This window comes from Littorina saxatilis, linkage group LG2 (genome assembly GCF_037325665.1).
Source record: "Littorina saxatilis isolate snail1 linkage group LG2, US_GU_Lsax_2.0, whole genome shotgun sequence".
In the NCBI taxonomy this organism is placed as follows: Eukaryota; Metazoa; Mollusca; class Gastropoda; order Littorinimorpha; family Littorinidae; genus Littorina; species Littorina saxatilis.
The window spans coordinates 51,235,526-51,250,189 of NC_090246.1; the positions used below are offsets into that span (position 1 = coordinate 51,235,526).

The 14,664-nt window shown below is 42.9% G+C and overlaps 1 protein-coding gene across 4 annotated transcripts in view; it reads right to left on the reverse strand.

Moving 5' to 3' along the window:
* Positions 1-14,664, reverse strand: part of LOC138959187 (supervillin-like) — a 186,147-nt gene that overhangs the window by 126,165 nt on the left and 45,318 nt on the right. For all 4 annotated transcript variants that reach the window (XM_070330578.1, XM_070330576.1, XM_070330579.1 and 1 more), the window contains exon 2: positions 4-129. The gene's annotated coding sequence lies outside the window, so the exon portion shown is untranslated. The remainder of the gene's footprint in view (positions 1-3; positions 130-14,664) is intronic.

The following is a 14,664-nucleotide window of genomic DNA, read 5'->3' on the forward strand; positions in this document are numbered from 1 at the left end:
TACCATTTGTGAGGTATGGAGAGTGGTAGTATGCAGAAGAGTGTCTAGCAGAATCGTAGCTGTAAGAAGACAGTGACACTGGCTCAGAGAAGTACCCACACCCTGATGTTGAATATACGCTCCGGCGTCCTGCAAGCACAAACAAAAACACTGCCTTTAGTTAAAGTGCCATTCACATTCAAATTGATTATGTCAATCAACTGCAACGCATCTTTAATCATATACACAATCATGTCTTCAGATACAGATCAGACGTCAATGCTCTTCAGATCAATCAATCAATCAATCAATCAATGAGTCTTATATCGCGCATATTCCGTGGGTACAGTTCTAGGCGCTCTGCAGTGATGCCGTGTGAGATGAAATTTTAGTACGGCCAGTAGATTGCAGCCATTTCGGCGCATATTTACCTTTCACGGCCTATTATTCCAAGTCACACGGGTATAGGTAGACAATTATTAACTGTGTCTAAGCAATTTTGCCAGGAAAGACCCTTTTGTCAATCGTGGGATCTTTAACGTGCACACCCAATGTAGTGTACACGGGGGGAGGTTCGGACACCGAAGAGAGTCTGCACACAAAGTTGACTCTGTGAAATAAATTTCCGCCGAACCTGGGATCGAACTCACGCTGACAGCGGCCAACTGAATACAAATCCAGCGCGCTGCCAACTGAGCTATATCCCCGCCCCGATATCAGATACGAGTGGTATTCCATTACAAAGTGCCAATCTTACGAAAGTCTCCAATGCGGCACTGGCGCGACCAAAGTAGACCAGAAACGGTCGATGCCTACTTCAAACGTCTGAGAATAGCAACCAATCTACGATAGACACCCACGTTGAAATAAATGCATTTGACAGCTACTTTACGGCTCTTTCCACTAGCACGAATACGTATTTGAATTCTGCAAATTCTCAATTTTTATCGATTTGAAATTCAGACAAACTTCACCATGGTTTAGGTCGGGTCGATTTTATGGGGGGCGGGGCGGGGAGGGGGGGGGGGGGAGTGGAATCATGATACCTGCTGAATAGTTTGAGTACCAACACACACATACACACGCACGCACACACACACTCACGCACGCACATACACAATCGCACGCACATACGCACGCACGCACGCACGCACGCACCCACACACACACATACACGCGCGCGCGCGAAATTACAACCCGACTGTGGCGAAGTTCAGATTATCTGTAAAGCCCTGATAACCTTCCTCCGCTTGTTTCCTCATCCTCGCTAATTACCGTCCGCCCTGTGAACCTCGCTAATCTGTATCCCCATTTTTCGCCGTTTTATGCGTGAGAATTCAACTAGACTGGATAAAGGAGAACACTGCAGCGAATCAATGACATCATGCAATTTATTTTGGTGTGGCCAGGACATTTTCCTCAGGTCGGTACAGCTAAAAGATTAAAAGTAGTCAGAAAGGTATGATTTTAACTGTGATTGCTTTTCTTTCTCAATCCCTGAAAATCTACGTTTCATTGATTGATTGAGAGAGAGAGAGAGAGAGAGAGAGAGAGAGAGAGAGAGAGAGAGAGAGAGAGAGAGAGAGAGAGAGAGAGAGAGAGAGGGAGAGGGAGAGAGAGAGAGAATGACAGAGAGAGGGAGAGAGAGAGAGAGAGAAGGAGAGGGAGAGGGAGAGGGAGAGAGAGAGAGAGAGAGAGAGAGAGAGAGAGAGAGAGAGAGAGAGAGAGAGAGAGAGAGAGAGAGAGAGAACGAACGAACGAACGAACGAACGAACGAACGAACGAACGAACTTTATTACTCAAGGATGGAGATTTTAGGCTCACGCCTAGTCTTACAATCTGTCCCTGCTAAACTAAGACATGAAAATAAAGACAATAAAAGGACAATTGTCAATCGCAATCATACAGTATTACTAATTACAACATTACCTATACGAATACATAATGCATAATAGAACATTGAAATGTACACGCATGTCAATATAATACAAAGGAAAAGAAACGTCGACTCGCATACACACGCGCGCCGCATGCCCGCAATCACGTTCGCACTCAATACAACACACACACTCACACTCACACACACACACACACACACACACACACACACACACACACATATGCGCGCACACACACACACACACAGACATATACGCACGAACACACACATACACACACACAAACACACAAACACACACACACACACACACACACACACACACACGCACACACACACACACACACAACAACCTCATCATCATCATGATCATCGTCGACATCATTATCATCATCAACAAAATAATAGGTTAGTGATAGCAATGCATTCTTGCTAGAAACGGCTTTAGATGTAACTGTTCGTGACAACAGATATTTGCGAAGCTGCGATTTTACGTGTTTAATCGTGCTTGACCCCTTTATCTCACATGGTAGCGAATTCCAAATAGTTGAGCCCGAAAACACTGAACTGGTTTTATATAAATCAATACGGGGTAGCGGGGAAATTAATTTGTTTGAGCCATATCTGTCTGTTGCTTTCTGAAATAATGCTTGCATGTACTGTGGGGTCTCGTTTATTTGTACCTTAAACATTAAAAGCGCCTTATTAAATAATAACTGATCTTTAAGTGATAAAAAATTAAGGCTGCTAAGCTTTTGATCTGTTGATGTTTGCGGACCCGGCATGATAAGTTTAGCTGCGCGACGGTGAAGAGAATTTACTTTTTTTAAGTGAACATCGCTACAACCATCCCAAAGTGTAGATGCATAATTCAGATGAGGTAAAATATGACCAAAATAAAACAACTTGAGTGCTGAGGTATCAGCGTAATGCTTTAATTTGGAGAGAAGGAACAAGTTTTTAGATAAGGTTTTGGTAACACGGTTGAGGTGGGACTGCCACTTTAATTCAGCGTCTATTGTGACCCCGAGAACACGATGGCTGGTTACTTGCTCAATGGGTGACTCATTTAAACTGAGATGAAGATTCAGAGGAGCGAGTTGGTGTTTCTGTCGTGTTATGATCACCATGCATTTAGTTTTGCCTGGGTGTATAATCATTGAGTTTTGTTTACACCAATCAAATATGTTGTTCAAACTCGTTTGAAGAGAGGTTTCAATAGATTGTAAACTTTTACCGGACGTGTAAAGAGACGAGTCGTCTGCAAAAAGGTAATTAATGACCGTCTTGTCTGATATATAGAGTGGTAGATCGTTAATGTAAATGCAAAAAAAAAGTGGGCCCAAAACTGATCCTTGTGGGACGCCGTGCATTAGCCGTCCTATCGAAGAACGGTTACCATTAAGGGAGACAAACTGCGTTCTGTTCGCTAAATAAGAACGAAAAAAAGGTAAGTAGGATGCGTCGCCTAAATAACAAGATAATTTCTTTAACAGAATTGTGTGATCAACAATATCAAACGCTTTCTTAAAATCAAGGAAGACGGCGCCGACTGTTTCCGAATGGTTAATGGCAGAGAGCCATGTATTGCATAGTTTAACGAGAGCTGTGTGACACGAATGTTTAGGGCGAAATCCTGATTGAGATGGAGCGAAAAGACCACGGCTTTCCCTGTGCAGAAGAGAGAGAGAGAGAGAGAGAGAGAGAGAGAGAGAGAGAGAGAGAGAGAGGGAGAGAGAGAGAGAGAGAGAGAGTGAAAGAGAGAGAGAGTGAAAGAGAGAGAGAGATTGAGAGAGAAAGTGAATGCGAGTGTGTCCCCAGTGTGTCCATATGCCTGTGTATGTGTATGTGTGTATGTTTGTGTGTATGTTTGTGCGTGTGTGTTTGTGTGTGCGTACGTGTGTGTGTGTGTGCGCGCCCGCGAGTCACGATGAATGTGTGCGTGTGTATGCGAGTGTGTCTGTTTGTGTGTGTGTGTGTGTGTGTGTGTGTGTGTGTGTGTGTGTGTGTGTGTGTGCGTACGATTGTGCGTGCGCGGTTGCGCTTGGTATTAGCACGTGCGTGTACTTATGTGTGAACAGGTAAGTCAATGTGTTTGCGCGCGTATCTGTCTGGTTGCATGGCGATCCATCTGTCTTTAATTCTATAGTGTCTGTCTGTACCACGTGTCTGTATCACCTAGACACCACCCTTCTTGGGGACTAAAAGTTCCATTATGTGCCGTGGCCGTATTATCTCAAGCAGGACAAACAATAAATCGTAGTAAAAAAATTTACCTTGACCAAACAAGCTCTTGTTTCTAGCGGAGACGACAATTGCTTGTTGTTTTAACACCTCGTCCCGACTTTTTTTTTACTTATTATCAGCTAGAAACAGCCAAAACACGAAGGACACACACATCTTTAATGCTGGAAGCATCGAATGAAATAATAATCACCACCACCACACACTTGACATTTAGCGGGTCACTTCGGTCGTAATAAGCACTTCTCGCACTGACAAGAGCCGGTGTAACACGAGAAAATTACTCCCACGAGATTTTTACTCCGGAGTAAAAATTTCGTACGACAATTGTACTCCCTTTACGAAAAACTTACTCCCCCATAACACGAGAAAATTACTCCCCACGACAGGTGTGTTCCGAGTCAACATTTCGGTCGAAAATGTTACTCCCCTGACAAATAAATAACGAATCAATTATTCCACCCTAACACGAGCAATTTACTGCCCATGCCAGGTGTACGCAACTTTTACTCCCCTGTCCCCTGTGAGTCTTAGTGGTGGAAGGGGTGGAGGGAGGGTAGCGCGACATTTGTTTGCGCAAGATCACATATTGGCATTATCCCTTCGCCCGCATCCCATTTTCGCGTACGAGATTTTTACTGGAAGTAAACAATTTGGGGAGTCAAAATTTCTTGGAGGGAGTAATTTTTTCGTACCTTGGGGAGTTCTTTTCTCGTACGAAAGGTGTACTCGGAGTAAGAATTTCGCATTAAGTAAACTGTCGCACAACTGAGTCCAAGGAAACTAGACCGTCACAAGGCACTCCGTGTGTTGGTATCACAGAAGTTGTCTTTTTCTGCCAGACAAACCAAGAAATGCTGAAAACATCCAAGTAATATAGGAATCACCGCCGCCACAAAATTGACATTCAGTTGATCACTTTGAACTCGAACCAGCCTCCGGTCGTAATAACTTCTCTTGCCACAAGAGCCTGCAGTCTCACAGCCCAAGGACACAGCCCTGTCTCACCACACATCATGTAATGATATCACAGCGTTGTCTTCCTTTCTCAGTACCAGACAAATCATGAAATGCTGGAAACATGAAAGTGCTATCACGACCATCACACATTTGCTATTTAGTATATCATTTTAAACTCCAATCATTGCCCGGTCGTAGCCACAGGAGCCGTAGGCCAGCTGTCCAAGGACACAGCCCTGTCTCAGCGCAAGCCGTGTAATGATAGCACAGTGATGTCCTCTTTTCTGCCAGACAAACAACAAGCCTCTGTGACCAGCCGGCCTTGGCTATCTTGTCTTGCCCAGACAGTGAAGGGGAAAGGCTAAGGTCAATAATGACTGACAATCCTCTTCAGTGCACTGTCCGGCAGCAATGACATCACAATCATCATCACCCGCAACACAGACCGGTCGGTCATTCGGTGCAGGCAACGTAAGACAATGACTGTTCAAAAGCAGCAAAAAACATGCGGTCAGCAATCACTTCAGTACTGACTTTTCGTAAAGTACCAGCTACTCCCTCGGTCAGTGCCTCTTCAAACACTATATAGGTACACCTCCTGCACTGAATTTCCATGCACTAAATACACAGTCAGTCGCATCGTTCACATACTTTCAATCACAGCACTGTCATACACAAGTTACACCTTCAGCGCTGCATTTCCATGCATCTACCAGGTACACCGCCGGACAGTAACACAGACCGTCCGCAAACGCCCTCACTCTCCGTTCTATCTCGGGGGGCACTGACTGATCGAGACTGTACTGGAAATGTCTCAGTAGCGAGCAAGCAAGGAGAGAGAGTATGCCCACTGCAGCCTACACCATTCTCCGCGTATACAGGCACGAGTCTGAGCAGAGTGTGGAATCCTATTGATCCTGAGACCGCAGACACAATTGTTGGCGCTTCCAGAAACTTTGGCACACACTCGGAGGACCGAGGAGCGTGATGAGCTTATTCAGAAGATGATCATAATAATAAGGAATGAATTCGTCCCTGAGATGACACGTTCACTATGGCATGTCGAGCAGTGCAGATAGATCAACTGAAGAATTAGTCACGGGCTGTCAACAACAAAGACAGCCACATATCGTCACTGTTCGTCACTCGATGAATCATGAGCATCAATGAAAACGTCTGCACGACTCGCATGCAGCATGTAGCGGCAGTATAGGCAACATAGGTGTCAGTTTGCTTTTTATGTACCCCCCTCACCCCCAACCTCCCCAACAAATCTAAATATATTGTATGACAATACACAACACGTTAAAAATTCCGCAGTAGCCAACAAGTTCTTGTCAAGACAACACTATCTGCAAAGCAAAAAAGCAACCTTATAAGCAGCCCGAATGAAATATGTGTTTTTCTGCATACAACGGACCGAGACCTACGTACGTCACCGCTAGCGCTGTTTCCCAAAAAACAACAATATTACTTTCTTCAAGGAGGAAAAAAAACATCGAGACAGCTGTTATGCATGGTTTAGTCATGGAAGTCGTTGGACCAAATCCAGCCATGCCATTATCCGAACAATCAGCCGTGCTGGAACAAGTGGCAGGAACCGCAAGAAACGGCTATACCGAAGAGGTCTGGGGCTGTGATTACAAATACAGAAATGACAAAACACACGCACTGCTTACAGCTTCAGGCGTCACAGTGACTCATATTGCGATTAAGACCAATGATCTGGTGCTGTGAAGAGAGTTTGTAAACATGGCTGCGACACCATTTTACACAAGGCTGCCCTTCTTGGCTGCATACCAACAGTTAACTCTATTAATCAACGTGACAACCACGGGTCGGATTATCGTTCCGTTAATCCCAAAACAATTCTCTTCCTCGGGGAATGTGGGCTCTGTTGCTCTGTTAATCTGCTCAAACACTGAGCAAAACAGTAATAATGTTCTGCTCAGTCTAAAAGGAGACAAATTCTGAGTGAGTCCGCCCTTACAAAGTTTCCTCTCTTAACAATAATCTCAGTACAAAGGGTATTATTTTCAAGACAGACAGAAAGAATACGGTAAAGAAAGAAACAAAGGAAGGAAAAACGAAAGAAAGGAAGAACGACAGAAAGAAAGAAAGAAAGAGAAACAAAATTTGACTAAATGTAAAAAAGAGAAAGAAAACACGAAAAATATAATCAAGGTAAAGAAAAACAAGTCGCGTAAGGCGAAATTACTACATTTAGTCAAGCTGTCGAACTCACGGGATGAAACTGAGCCGCTTCGTCAATCCCCGCGTGAAGGAAATCGCTCACCTCCCACGTGCAAAACGTAGTGATATTGACACGCCAGATTAGCGCGGTAGCGTATTGTGCTAAACAGGAAAGCGCGCTTTTCTGTATTCTTGTTAACTTTCTGAGCTTGTTTTGAATACAACCTATCATATCTATATGTTTTTGGAATCAGGAAATGATAAAGAATAAAATGAAATTATTTTTGGATCGATTTCTTACATTTTAATCGTAAGACTAATTCATCCATTTTCGTTAATTGTGATCACATTTTAAGAGTAAACATGTCATATGTATATATTTTTAGATTCAGAATGTGATGAAGAATACGATGCAATCAATTTTAAATCTGTTTGCGATTTTAATGACAACTTTAATGAGCAAACTCATTAATTAATTTGTAAGCCTCCAAGCTGAAATGCAATACCAAAGTCCATGCTTCGTCGAAGATTACTTGACCAAAATTTCAACCAATTTGGTTGAAAAATGAGAGCGTGACAGTGCCGCCTCAACTTTCACGAAAAGCCTGATATGACGTCATCAAAGACATTTATCAACAAGAAGGGCAAAGCCCATACGACTCACATGCTTTACACATTTTTCCTACCAAAATACATGTGACCTTGACCCAAGGTCAAGGTCATCCAAGGTCATGCAACACAAAGCTGTTAATTCAAGACATAGGAAGTACAATGGTGCTTATTGGCTCTTTCTACCATGAGATATGGTCACTTTTAGTGGTTCACTACCTTATTTTGGTCACATTTCATAAGGGTCAAAGTGACCTTGACCTTGATCATATGTGACCAAATGTGTCTCATGATGAAAGCATAACATGTGCCCCACATAATTTTTAAGTTTGAAACAGTTATCTTCCATAGTTCAGGGTCAAGGTCACTTCAAAATATGTATACAATCCAACTTTGAAGAGCTCCTGTGACCTTGACCTTGAAGCAAGGTAACCCAAACTGGTATCAAAAGATGGGGCTTACTTTGCCCTATATTATATATGATATATAGGTGAGGTATTGAATCTCAAAAACTTCAGAGAAAATGGGAAAAATGTGAAAAATAGCTGTTTTTTAGGCAACATTTATGGCCCCTGCGACCTTGACCTTGAAGCAAGGTCAAGATGCTATGTATGTTTTTTGGGGCCTTGTCATCATACACCATCTTGCCAAATTTGGTACTGATAGACTGAATAGTGTCCAAGAAATATCCAACGTTAAAGTTTTCCGGACGGACGGACGGACGACTCGGGTGAGTACATAGACTCACTTTTGCTTCGCATGTGAGTCAAAAAAATGAAAAAAACATCTGGAGATACCATACTCAGGATCTCTCATGTCAAGTTTCATGAAGATCGGTCCAGTAGTTTTCTCTGAATCGCTCTACACACGCTCTACACACACACACTGACACACACACACACACACACACACACACACACACACACACATACACCACGGCCCTCGTCTCGATTCCCCCCTCTACGTTAAAACATTTAGTCAAAACTTGACTAAATGTAAAAACACAACACCCAACTAAAAAAAGAATAAAAAGACTGCAACTGAAACGATTCATACTTCAGATCATAATTTGTCCCCGTTATGATCTAAAACCCCAGATCAATCTGAAAGGGTAAGCAAAAATTGTCCGACTAGAAGCATTTGTCTTTGAAGTCGTAGTTTTTTCTCCGTAGAAAACCCAGTTCTCTAATGACCAGCATATAACTTTAGCTGCTTAAATCAGGACACTTTTCAATCTTTTCTGAATCACTGAATCATTATATTTGCCTGGATACTTAGAGAATACACAGTGAATATAAATCTTTGATAACCAAACAGGGATACTGATAATTACCTTTTATCAAGTTGTTTCATTCTTCATCATACAACAGCGGGGGCAATTCATTCATCACACCCCAAACTCGACTCCTTTTACAGAGATTTTCACTGTACACACACAATCATGGTAGAATCTCCAACACACGAGCAAAATTAACCCTTTCGCTGCCAATCAAAACTTGCGTATGTGCATTCCTGACTGCCAGGGAATATTGGAGTTCGGGGTGTAATAATTCACAAAAAATTCTAGCTCCAAACTGGCAGTAGGTAGGTAAGTAAAACCTATGTTATTTTTAAGGGAAATTGAACCAAGAATCTGTTTTTAGTGTCTAATCATGGAAATAATAATTAGTTTGGCTTATAATGATGTTTAAATATGAACTTTTGAAAAATCAGTCCGGCCCATCTTCCGGTGCCTGTGGATCAAACACAGGTGGCTGTTTTGCTTCCTCCAAGAAAGGATTATAATCACTATCATCTACCTGTTTCCAACGAATCGTCCGAAAAAAGATCTCCCCCTTCCCCTGTCAGTATCCATAATCATTTGCACCGCCTGTAGCGTCAGTCCGGCTTTGTTTTTCCCTACTAGGGCCCGGTCGACTGTCACGCGTTAGCCATTTTGACGAGTCGAGATTTCTCTCCCCTACCCTGTCGCCAAGGCCGAAAATAGCCTTCAGACGCAAAACCGCGTCACCATTTATGTTTATTCATGAGAATGAGGTATCCTACCAAGCCATTGGCTGCTATTTGTGTGTCAGCAGTGACATAGCATTTCTGGAAAATCCCGGAACGGAGAAGACGGGTAAACCCGTCTTAAGGCGCTGCGGCTGCACAAGCGCATGACGGGTATACCCGTCCTAAGGCAGGCAAGTGGTTAATAATGCACACAAAACTTCATCAGCAGCAGAAGGGAAAACCCTGAACAATTAACAAACTGACCATGGTAGGCTATTCCTGTCACAAAGGCCGCAACCGCTTGGTTGTCTGTAGAGAGTCATTGACTGAGTTCGTTAATCTCCGGATCATGTTAATCTAGACAAAAATGAGACTAATTCCTTGCTGGGTGGCTTCGAAGATATGTATGTATATCAAAATACTCGAAATCACTACTGGCAGCTTCCCACAACATGTTTGCATACGTTATGTGAGCCCCAAACACAGTAAACGTTTTTGACACGATAAATTCCTAAAATTAAACACTTGCTGCACGCTGTAATGTTAGAATAACAGATTAACGGGGTGCGTAAATACAACACAATCTACAGGAATGAAGACCGATGGGTTTCGACACGACACATGACCTCTTCACCAACGTAAAGATATTAAAGCAACTGACGATCAAACATGATATAAGATGGAACGATAGATGATGAAACAAGCTATACCGAAGAGGTCTGAGGGCGTTAAACAACATGTTTCATCATGAACCAGGAAATATTATAGTTGTTCGATCTGTTGTCTATTAACGAAGGCTCTGTTAGGTTTCATCAGAAACAGAAAAGAAAAAGGCTTTCCGGTCAGCTACACTCTTCATTCAAAGAGACGCATAGTGGATTCGTTCAAACGGAAAAATCTTACGACACATCTGACCCGCAGACTCAGCCTGTGGGCGGCTGTAATTCCAACGGTTACATCGTTGATACACTGATTACAGAAGACCCGCTAGACCTCAAATGCTTTTTATAAAATCTACCCTTACAAAACGACCCTCACAGTCAGTAAACCCATAGAAGCATAGAAAACGGCGAGCAAGAAAAGTGAACCTTCCACATGTGATTAATGAAACGAGAGATCCTCGTTGAGATCCAACCAGGCTGAATGATTATATTGGACACGACACAATATATCATTGTTGGTGAGACTGTTTATGCAGATCAGCGACGTGCTCTCTGTACATAAATCAGCAAAAATGGCTATGTAGTATTCCTGGCAAGCGCACCAAGGTAGTGACCCGATGTCTTATAGAATTCAGACATAAAACAAATACCGTTACAAGGTTGTTGTTATTTTAATCCCCAACCTTGGCAAGTAGTATTCTCACAAAAAAATTCTGTTGTCTTTCTTCCGTCCTAAGAAGGTTACCGGGAAAACCTTGGCCAGATTTTAATAGCATGGTTCAGTTTCCTAACGCACCATGGGTCATTGGCGCATACGATCTGAAAGTTACCCATTAGACTTCTCTTCAGAGAATGAGAGGGCGCATCGAGATTGCCTACTACTGCGCCACCCTGGTCTCAGACATAGCACACACAGAAACGCACACATAGACGGCACACGCATATACCATTTGTCAACAAGGTACAATCGGAAATTCAAAGCTCAGATGGTATCTGATAGCACCATTTAGCTTCTTTAAATAAACTAAAATTCCGGGGGGGGGGAGGCAGGAGGTAAGGGGGGAGGGGGAGGGAAGGGGGGAGGGAGGGGGGAGGGAAGGGGGGGAGGGGGAGGGGAGTGCCTTATAAACTTTTACCCATGAAGAAAAAGAAAAACACAACAACCTGAAAGCAGTCGGAGTACGAATATAAAAAAGAATATAATGCTAACATGCTCAATTGAAAATTGGACAATAAGTTCATTCGAAAGATATGATTTTTGTTTTTAGTTGTGTGTGCTGCTTTGACCACAAAAAGTACACAACATCACAGCTGCAGTCAGAGTCTGACAACGTGACAAATAATGTCACCAATAGCTGCAAAAGCAAGTGTGGGTTGCAACAACAGTGTTACACGTGACACATGCAGAAACGTGACCTTTGTCAAGAGATGAGTATCCTTTCTGCAAGTGACATTTGGATGTGCAGCAACTGTCTTTGTCCAAAAGGCCACCGTGAAGTGTGACACCAATGACACGAAAGTAGCTTGGCTGTCAACTGGCCAGCTGGCAAAACGTTGTTGTTGTCCTCCTATCACACTCGTCTCATTTACTTGACGAAAGGAACACTTTCAAAGTAGTGCGTTCAAACAATGCAGTTGAGACTGCATGCCTCTCACAGTTTCGCTCGTACCACCAGCCAACAAACAGAGGGTATTGCGATAACCTGCACATGCTTGCATTGGCAAGGATATAATACTAATACTAATAGTACGAAGACATCATGCATCTTAATTTTAAAATAAATACTACCTCCCGCCCCCCTTTTTTTTTTTACATGTCATCCTCCTCTCTTATATCGTTCAGTGTCATATACAAGACGATATATCTCGAGACAAAACCGACACTTTTTATTTTATTTGACAATATGGACAGTAGTGGATACGTTCTTCAGATAGACAAAAGGGAGAGAGACGAAGAGCGAGTGACTGGGGGCCGGGGGCGATAAGAAATAATTTGAAAGTAATAAGCAACCAGAACAGTTGTAGTCCTAGCACACATAAGTCAACAAAAAACACAATATAATTCAGGAAACAAAAATACCGTTGGTGTTCGCAAAAGCAAACAGTACACGCTGAAGAATAAAACAAAACCAACAAATGCATACACTGTACTTTGCAACACCAACACCTTCCAATTCAACCTTGAACAGCCGAACAAGAGACAAGCTAGACGACACCAACACGAGAAACATCCAGTCATCCTTCTGGGTCCTCTCAAGTCTTGTTTGCTTTGGCTAACAGATAAAAGACAAGCTGTTACCATGGTGCGTATTCATCTTCGCCTTAAATATCCCATTCGAGAGGTACTTTTAAGCTGACTATGTTCAAAGCGAGTTAAGTGACTTCATCATACATGTAAATGGTGGCTGTTCTCTCTGTGTGTCTATGTTTCTTCCTGTCACTCTCTACCTTCTTCCCTACCTATCCGGTCTCTCTGTGTCTCTCTGTGTCTGTCTCTCTGTGTCTCTGTGTCTCTGTCTGTCTGTCTGTCTGTCTGTATGTCTCTCTCTCTCTCTCTCTCTCTCTCTCTCTCTCTCTCTCTCTCTCTCTCTCTCTCTCTCTCTCTCTCTCTCTCTCTCTCACGTTGCATCTGGATGCCCTTTAGATCTATTTGTTCGTACGAGGTACAATCGCAGGTGTGTGGGGGGGATAACGACCATTCACATTTCCACTTTGCCGACAACTGCAGACAAAAGGGTAGTAATCTACGCACTTCCCATGGTGATGACGTCACTGTGTGCACCGTGTAACACCGACTGACGTCCCAAACGGGGGACATTGTGTCAGAAAGCACAAGATGACGACAGAAATGAGGCTCCTTTGCCTGTGTCAAATTCGAAGCAACCCAAGATATAAACGACTGTATCATTCATGTTCGATAACAAGGTATTAACTTCTGCTTCTAAACAGGTGTTTCAAGGACTGGGTGGTAATGCTGCACGTGCTGTGAGCAGAAATGTATGTTTGAAAAAGATAGGGGGAAAGTACATTGGACATTGGGGTTGAGAAAGAAAGAGAGCGTGTGTGTGTATGTGTGTGTATGTGTGTGTGTGTTTGTGTGTGTGTATACATGTGTGTGTGTGTGTGTGTGTGTGTGTGTGTGTGTGTGTGTGTGTGTGTGTGTGTGTGTGTGTGTGTGTGTGTGGCTGGTTGGCTGTATCTGTCTGTCTGTCTAGCTGTGTCTATCTGGCTGTCCGTCACTGCGTCTGCGTGCTAGTTGACGTGTATTCACGTATTTTGTATTCGTCGTGATCATTGAGGTAATAAGTACTCTTCTCTATCTCTCTGTCTCTGTCTCTGTCTCTCTTATCAGGGGAAAAAATATATATGTTCACAAAACACACAAAAATGATAACATACAAAATTAAACATATGATTGTTGTTTGTAAGCATTCGGGGGGAAAAAAGCACAGGTAACATCAGTTCACACGATTAAAACCATCCTCTTATGTCGGCAATTTAACCTCAAGAAGTACTAGTTCCACTCAATAAATATAGTTTCACCGGCTGTTGTTGACATTCGAGCACTCCTTGCATTGGGATAGAAAAAGAAAACTCCTGCACACGGACGTACAGATTTAGGCCAATATCAACGTTCAAAATGGATAGGTAAGGCGAGGGAGTGGAGTGCGCTGACATCGTCTCCAAAAGGTCTCTGTTTCACTACACACGGGGCATGGGAATAAGGCCCTCTATTGTCACACGCAAGTGTGTGAAGCTAAGGGTCAAATGGACGCAAAATAGAAGGGAAAAAAACAGCCACGTCAGTATATATCTGGCTTGCACTCGGAAACGTTTAAGTAAGAGCGTTATCTTTATCATGCACTCACTTGCGTGTGCGTAACTGCGCTCGGTTTGCGCATATCAACGAAAGGGTGATAGCTCATGTACATGCACTTGTGTACAAGCTGTGGCGTTTACCTTATAAAGCTGTGGTGTTTACCCATAAAACCATATTCATTTCAAATCAAAACCATCGTTATTCTGAGTCCAAATATTCACTGCACTGGACATATGTTTCTGCTGAAGTATGGTGTGCAAATGACGATTATCTAGTAAACATACACTGTTGTCATCGTATATCCTTAT